The 8,485-nt window shown below is 37.2% G+C and overlaps 1 pseudogene; it reads right to left on the bottom strand.

Moving 5' to 3' along the window:
* Positions 1 to 742: 742 nt before the first annotated feature.
* LOC149216165 (beta-phenylalanine coenzyme A ligase pseudogene) lies at positions 743 to 6,642 on the bottom strand (annotated as a pseudogene).
* Positions 6,643 to 8,485: the final 1,843 nt, after the last annotated feature.

The following is an 8,485-nucleotide window of genomic DNA, read 5'->3' as shown; positions in this document are numbered from 1 at the left end:
TATTCCTTCATTGATATGTATTCACGTTTTATTTTTTTTAGAAATGAAAATAACTAGCAATTTCCATAGATGTTGCAAAGGAAACGCCGTAAGGAATAAAGTGCAGAATCCATTATCCATGTAGTGTGTGCATTATGTCAATGACCTAAATATCAACATATCTATTCAATTTTTCTAAATGTTGTAAGAAACCAGAATTATATAAATATTCTTAAATGTGTACCAATATTTATAGGCACATTCCCTATACAAAAACGCTAACTACAAAAATAAAGATAGAAGAAACTCATGATGACCCTATTCAAGAAGAATATAGATATGGGGATTTGTTAAATATTTCAATGGGAAAGGAAAAATATAACATGGAAGAAATGTCAAATAATAAACCAAACCAATCATCAGAAAGGAATATAACCTGCGACACATCCATTGGTGAGTAGCAGAACAGCTCTAATGAACTCAATGTTGATGAAACTCAAATTTCCTTTATAGTAAAAAGCAATCAACTACAGAAAGGTATTTTCATTCCTCCATCTTCTGAAGTTAGTTCTAATACATTCAATAATCTAAACAAAATCTTGAAAAAAACTTCAATGAGCAGTGCTCTTTATATATTTCTCCCAATACAAAATTATCATTCCTTGTTCAACAAAGGCAGTGAAACAATCCCTAAGCCTGTGAATGCATTGGACTGCTGATAAGTACAATTCTTAACAATAGAGAAGTAACAGAGGTCACCTATTCATAGCCAACCATCCGAATCCAGAGTTGAACTAGTCGCTTCTGGATTGCTGAAATAACCTGCAATAGAGTAAAACGGATTTTTCAAATCTTTAAATCTGACCTTTAAAAGATCTGTTTATTTAAGGCAACGATACATTTCCACGATCCTCATCTGCCAGAAGTTTCCTTTTCCAACAGATGTACATTTCTCAGGGTTAAGCAAAGAATTCAAGTTGAAGGGCTTGCTTCACCACAGCTAATTGAGAACCTCCAGAGAATTGGATTGGAATTCTTTCCACTTGCATAACTATATTCCACCATCTTAACAGTTTGTTTGTTGGTATAAAACTTCAATGAAATACTTCCTCTCTAGAGCAGGTTTTGAACTACGCATTGTATTTAAGGTTGTCTCTTGTTCAATGTCTTTATTATGAACAAAATAAAGTTTCAGAAAGAGAACATACCTTTCATGACATATGGACCACGAAGCCACAATTCTCCTTTCTGGTTTGGGGGCAGAGGAGCTCCTGAAACAGGATCAACTATATTTGCTTCAGTATTTGGAGACAACAAGCTAGTCATTCCATAGTGTTTACTTTATTCTTGACTATCTGTGGATGCCCCCATTCCCATTGTTTCTATTATCCCATAGCACTACAAAATATCATGCAACCTTACTTGAGAAAAAGCATAGCCTAGGTGTAAGCTTACCGAGATAGTTGTAAGGTCATGGCTCTAATACCTTGGTAGCAAGCAAAAAATGGCAAAAATTGTCTTAGTTGTTGATGATTAGTCAGAGATATTCAATGCTCAAGGAAATCCACTGTACTTGTTAGATGCTTGTGTGTAAGGATGGATAGGCATATACACGCTGGCTAAGAAGACCCCATAGGTGTGATGTTGCTGATATCTGCGATCCACCATCCTGGATATACTTCAAATTACCTCTAAATGCTTTCTATGTTTGGTACACGTGCCCCTGGGCTCTAGAGTATCATATGGGTGGGAAAAAGCTATCAGTCAAACCTCTGTGCAGGCCAAGAAAAGGCTGATCCTACCCATACAATCATCTGCTCAATAGGCATCAAGTTTGTGACTAGCTATTTTTTAATCCCAGATGCCTAGTCACCCAAGCTATAGCAATTTGGTCCCAAAGACAAACACCACTATTGTGCACAGATTTAGCCAGACTACACAACCTGGTTTGTTAAGAGGAAGGAAATCTGCCGAACATCGAAGCCAGAATATAGTCTAATGAACTCTACCTTTCCATGAGGTGAGTGATTCCTGAATGCAGATTCTTATTTCTAAAAAGTTGAAAAACGTCTGTGGATTTTAATCTTGACTTTGTTATAGCTAACTAGAAGGAAAAGTTATTGCTTATTAGTTCAATTCCAAAATACTTTTCTCTGATCCATAGCTAGGGCCAGATGCATTTAAACAATAGATTCCAAATCTGGCTGGTAAAAGCTCTGTTGTATAGGTACTGAAAGGTCAATCCTGTGTTTAAAGGTAAAGATAGAAGGCACCTGTTAGCCCTCATTTTCCCTTACAGCAAGACCACTGCACTAGGCTGAAAATGAGTGAGGCACACTTAGCCTACCTAATAAAGATGGATACTAGCTTCTTATACCCTCCTGAGTCGTTGGAGAGAGTGATTATCTATTCAGTGTCCATATCTTTAAATTATGTAAAAGAAAGCAAAGTTAGTGTTCTAGTATTTGTATTTCTATAGTAAGTAGACTAGCATGGCAGAAAAGAAGAAAACAACTCAACTTGTCTTATTGTGACTCCAGGGAACCGAGAAATAAACTCCTATGTAGACTCTTTGCTCAGGGGAGCTCCACCACATATAATAGTGTGCAAAGAACTCAAATCATATTTCTTTGCAATATTGACTTTGTTAATAGCCAACAGGATGGGAGGCACAAGAGGAAAATATGTGATTTTGTATTTCTGAATCAACCGTAGCATCTCCACGAGATCAAACTTAGACAACACAACAATGGTGGATCTGGAACGAAGCAACACACAAGCAAAATCCGCAAGCCCATATATATGAAACATGGGCACCAAACCCAGTAACGATCAGTAAGCCACAGTTCTCCTTTCTAGTTTGGGGGCAGAGGAGCTCCTGAAACATGATCAACTATCTTTGCTTCATTATTTGGAGACAAAAAACTAGCCAATCCATAGTGTCTACTTTCATCTTGACTGTCTATGGATGCCCCCATTCCTATTGTTTCCATTAGCCCATAGCACTGCAAAATATCATGCAACCTTAATTGAGAAAAAGCATAGCCTAGGTGTAAGCTTACCGAGATAGTTGTATGGCCATGGCTCTAATACCTTCGTAGCAAGCAAAAAAATGGTAGAAACTGTCTTAGTTGTTGATGATTAGTCAGAGATATTCAATGCTCAATGCAAGCCCTTGTACTTGTTAGATTCTTGTGTGTAAGCATGGCTAGGCATATACATGCTGGCTAAGAATACCCCACAGGTGTGATGTTGCTAATATATGCGATCCACCATCCAGGATATACTTCAAATTACCTCTAAAAGCTTTTTGTGTTTGGTACACATGCCCCTAGGATCTAGAGTATCATATGGGTGGGGAAAAGCTATCAATCAAACCTCTGCACAGGCCTAGAAAACGCTGATCCTACCCATACAATCATCTGCTTAGTAGGCTTCAAGTTTGTGACTAGCTATTTTTTAATCACAGATGCCTAGTCACCCAAGCTATAGTAATTTGGTCCCAAAGACATACACCACTACTGTGCACAGATTTAGCCACACTACACAACTTGGTTTTAGTTCCATGCAATAGATATTTAATTCCCTTTAGTTTTATTTTCTACTATCAATTTGTCTGGTTAGATTTCTTTGGTTGATGATTGAGGCCTTGATCTCTCATCAAATGATTTTAATATCACTGTTTCGGATGATCCCTACACTCAAAGGTGCAGATGGAGTATAAGCAGAAGCGCCCAATGAAGATAAGCCTGCAGTGACTATATCTTACTTCATGTTTGCAATGGCAAGATTGCATTACAAAGGACTCTTCCCACAACAAACCATAGATTTTTTCCACTCCTCTAATAGTTTGCACTGGCTAAGAACTGTAATTTTAAGATTTGAAGATATCTTATAGTTTCTACATAAATAAATTTATAAAACCCATTAAACATCATACTATGGATTTTCAATATAATTTCAACGAATTCCATTCATCTGTGTATGATATCAGGGCAGGTAAAATTTGAAATTCCAAAGTAGTTTTAGTTCATAGAAAAACATATCTTAACGTAGTTATACATTTAACTATAGCACCTTCCAAACGTACTTATGAAATGCCTCCATGTATTACCTTCAACTCATTCGATATTTGAATATTTTGTGTACATACATCCTTGTTCCAAAAGAATTGAAGTCTTGAAATCAAAGAAAAGGAAAAATTGTTGATATTACATCCTCCATTGTACGCAAAAAAAATTACAATTTCTTAGACTGATACCTATAAAAATTAAGAATAAATTCATTGGTTAAGGTAGTCTAACAGTGATAATGTGTGCTCTTGTTGCACATCCTGGCCCCTGGGCATAAACATAAGAACATGCCTGTGGATTCTTATAGTAACAACACCAAAAGCAGTGGTTTGAACACAGGAAAATACAAATAGCTGAAACCTTTTAACATCAAGAAAGGATGTAGTTATAGAGTCATGATAACCTAGTTGGCCCAAAGGATGGATGCCCTCCAAGTTGATCTTTTGATTCTCAATCTAGAAATTAAAGATCAATGTGCAACGATTTCAAATGAGATGGGTGATGTTAACAACTTGAAAATGAGATCAGGTCGTCAAGAGGACAAGATGGACACCTTAAGGAGAGAAATAGAGGCCATCAAAGACCATCTCAACAACCTGTCTCTCTGCTCAGTGACACAGCCAGTGCCATCACCTCATTTTATGTTGAAGGGTCAGATCTGAACAATTCACTTGAAAACAATAGTAGGTCCACTGTCATCAAGGATATTATCATAATTTAGTAGTCATACTTATCGGAAATTTTATAAATTGTTGGGAAATTCTGTAAAGTCTTTACAAACAAATTCATTGTTTTTTAGCCCAGAATCACCCTCCTCACATAAGGTATGAAATATTCTTGATTAGGAGAAGGACATTGAAATTTTTGAACAGATATCTATGAAATTTACTGATGTACTTGCGGCAAGCCAGACACGAATTATATAATACAAGTACTCTTTCGAGTTAAAAAAATATAACATTGGAAAAGTGTGTTCCTGTAGACTTTTGTGACAACCTTGCACAATTTTAACTAGAGAAGCCTTTCTCAAAGATGAAACGCAACTTTACAAGGAGTAAGCAGAGGGTAAAACCATAGCATGCCCGTATGACATATGTCATCAAATCTACAAAGGAAGCGAATTAATGTAAATGAATTACGATCGGTATTTCCCAAAAGATTTACTCATTTTCAGAAATGAAGGATCATAGGAAATGAAGTTGATTAGCGTGCCATTAAAATGCAGAACTAGGTAAACTGTGAATTCAAGGAAATTGATACCTGGAATATAAAACTACAAAAATGATAAAATATGTTATAAAATACATCAAATTCACCTAAAATATTAGTAAAAGGATTTGTAAAACTATGGATAGTGGCAACAACTGATATACGAATAACAACGAATCCAATATGTTTCAAAATGCTTTATAAAGTATTCTTTCAATCCTTCGCAGTTCCAAACTCCACATAAACCCTTAACAATTTGACCATATTTAAAATTCAACTACTAAGCGAAATAGAAATCCATATCACAGTTCCAAACTCCAAAGAAACCCTTAACTAGTTAACCGTATTTAGAATTCAAATACTAAGTGAAATAGAAATCCATATCATCACAGGGGTCATAACTAACAATTATAATTCAAATTTTGGCTTCTAAAGCTTGATTTACACTCTTATACCCCGTTGTCCTAAGAATGCATTCAAAACAAGGCAGATTCATGAGAAAGAGTAAGTGTAACTCTGTCGCGAGAAATGTTGTAAAAATAAGGCCTAGATTCTTCATGAGTTGAATGGATGCCAGTTTCTGTGCTTATTCAAGCACTTATTTGAACTATCACCAGGGCTCTTCCCTAATATTGTTAAAAAAACTTCAAAGAGCAGTGCTCTTTATATGTTTTTCCCAATACAAAATTATCATTCCATATTCAACAAAGGCAGTGAAACGATCACTAAGCCTGTGAATGCATTGGACCACTGATAAGTACACTAGGCTAAAAATAAATGAGGCACACTTAACCTACCTAATAAAGATGGATAGTAACCTTTTATACCCCCCTGAGTGGTTGGAGAGTGATTATCTAGTCAGTGTCCATATCTTTAAATTATGTAAAAGAAAGCAAGTTAGTGTTCTAGTGTTTGTATTTCTATAGTAAGTAGACCAGCATGGCAGAAAAGAAGAAAACAACTTTACTTGTCTTATTGTGACTCCAGGGAACCAAGAAATAAACTCCTCTGTAGACTCTTTGCTCAAGGGAGCTCCACCACCTATAAGAGTGTGCAAAGAACTCAAATCATATTTCTTTGCAATATCGACTTTGTTCATAGCCAATAGGATGGGAGGCACAAAAGGCAAATAGGTGATTTTGTACTTCTGAATCAACTGAAGCATCTCCACGATATCAAACTTAGACAACAACACAATGGTGGATCCGGAACCAACCAACGCACAAGCAAAAGCCGCAAGCCCATATGTATGAAACATGGGCACCATACCCAGGAACGAATCAGGAAGCCACAGTTCTCCTTTCTGGTTTGCGGGACGAGGATCTCTTGAAATAGGATCAACTATCTTTGCTTCAGTATTTGGAGACAATAAGCCAGCCATTCACTGAAGCATCTCCATGAGATCAAACCTAGACAACACAACAATGGTGGATCCAGAACCAAGCAACGCACAAGAAAAAGCCGCAAGCACATATATAAGAAACATGGGCACCATACCTAGGAACGAATCAGTTTGATTCCAGGTACTATTCTCAGGAGTGAATCCCAAGCGCTTCGGCATAATGCCCATATATATGAAACATGGGCACCATACCCGAGAACGAATCAGTAAGCCATAGTTCTCCTTTCTGGTTTGGGGACAGAGGACCTCCTGAAACAAGATCATGTATCTTTACTTCAGTATTTTGAGACAACAAGCCAGTCGTTCACCAAAGCATCTCCATGAGACCAAACCTAGACACCACAACAATGGTGGATCCGGAGCCAATCAACGCACAAGCAAAAGCCACAAGCCCCTATATAAGAAAAATGGGCACCATAGCCAGGAACGAATCAGTCTGATTCTGGGTACTATTCTCAGGAGTTAATCCCAAGCACTTCAGCATAATTCCTATCTATATGAAACATGGGCACCATACCCATGAACGAATCAATAAGCCACAGTTCTCCTTTCTAGTTTAGGGGCAGAGGAGCTTCTGAAACAGGATCAACTATCTTTGCTTCAGTATTTGGAGACAACATCCAGTCGTTCAATAGTGTCTACTTTCTTCTTGACTGTCTGTGGATGCCCCCATTCCCGTTGTTTCCGTTAGCCCATAGCAATGCAAAATATCATGCAACCTTACTTGAGAAAAAGAATAGCCGAGGTGTAAGCTTACCGAGATAGTTGTAAGGTCATGGCTCTAATACCTTGGTAGCAAGCAAAAAATGGCAGAAACTGTCTTAGTTGTTGATGATTAGTCATAGATATTCAACGCTCAATGCAAGCCCCTGTACTTGTTAGATGCTTGTGTGTAAGCATGGTTAGGCATATACACGCTGGCTAAGAAGACCCCATAGGTGTGATGTTGCTAATATCTACGATCCACCATCCAGGATATACTTCAAATTACCTCTAAGAGCTTTCTATGTTTGGTACACTTGCCCCTGGGCTCTAGAATATCATATGTGTGGCAAAAAGCTATGAGTCAAACCTCTGTGCAGGCCAAGAAAAGGCTGACCCTACCCATACAATCATCTGCTCTGTAAGCTTCAAGTTTGTGACTAGCTGTTTTTTAATCCCATATGCCTAGTCACCATAGCTATAGCAGTTTGGTCCCAAAGACAAACACCACTACTGTGCGCAGATTTAGCCAGACTACACAACCTGGTTTTAGTTCCATGCAATAGATATTTAATCCCCGTTAGTTTAATTTTCTACTATTAATTTGTCTGGTTAGATTTCTTGGGTTGATGGTTGGGGCCTTGATCTCTTGTCAAATGATTTTAATATCATTGTTTCGGATGTTCCCTCCACTCAAAGGCATAGATGGAGGATAAGCAGAAGCGCCCAATGAAGATAAGCCTGCGGTGACTAGATCTTACTTCGTGTTTGCAATGGCAGGATCACATTATGAAGGAATCTTCCCATGACAAACAATATATTTTTGCCACTCCTCTAATAGTTTTCACTGGCCAAGAACTGTAATTTTAATATTTGAAGATATTTTATAGTTTCTACATAAATAAGTTTATAAAACCCATTAAACATCATACTATGGATTTTCAATTTAATTTCTATGAATGCCATTCATATGTGTATGATATCAGGGCAGGTAAAATTTGAAATTCCAAAGTAGTTTTAGTTCGCAGAAAAACATATCTTAACACAGTTATACATTAAACTATAGCACATTCCAAATGCTCTTATGAAATGCCTCCATGTATTATTTTCAGTTCATTCG

This window comes from Pinus tabuliformis, chromosome 1_1 (genome assembly GCF_031772625.1).
Source record: "Pinus tabuliformis cultivar Carrire ecotype Pingquan chromosome 1_1, CPIR1, whole genome shotgun sequence".
NCBI lineage: Eukaryota > Viridiplantae > Streptophyta > Pinopsida > Pinales > Pinaceae > Pinus > Pinus tabuliformis.
Note: the sequence above shows the minus strand (reverse complement) of the source record. Positions and strands in the feature narration are given on the sequence as shown.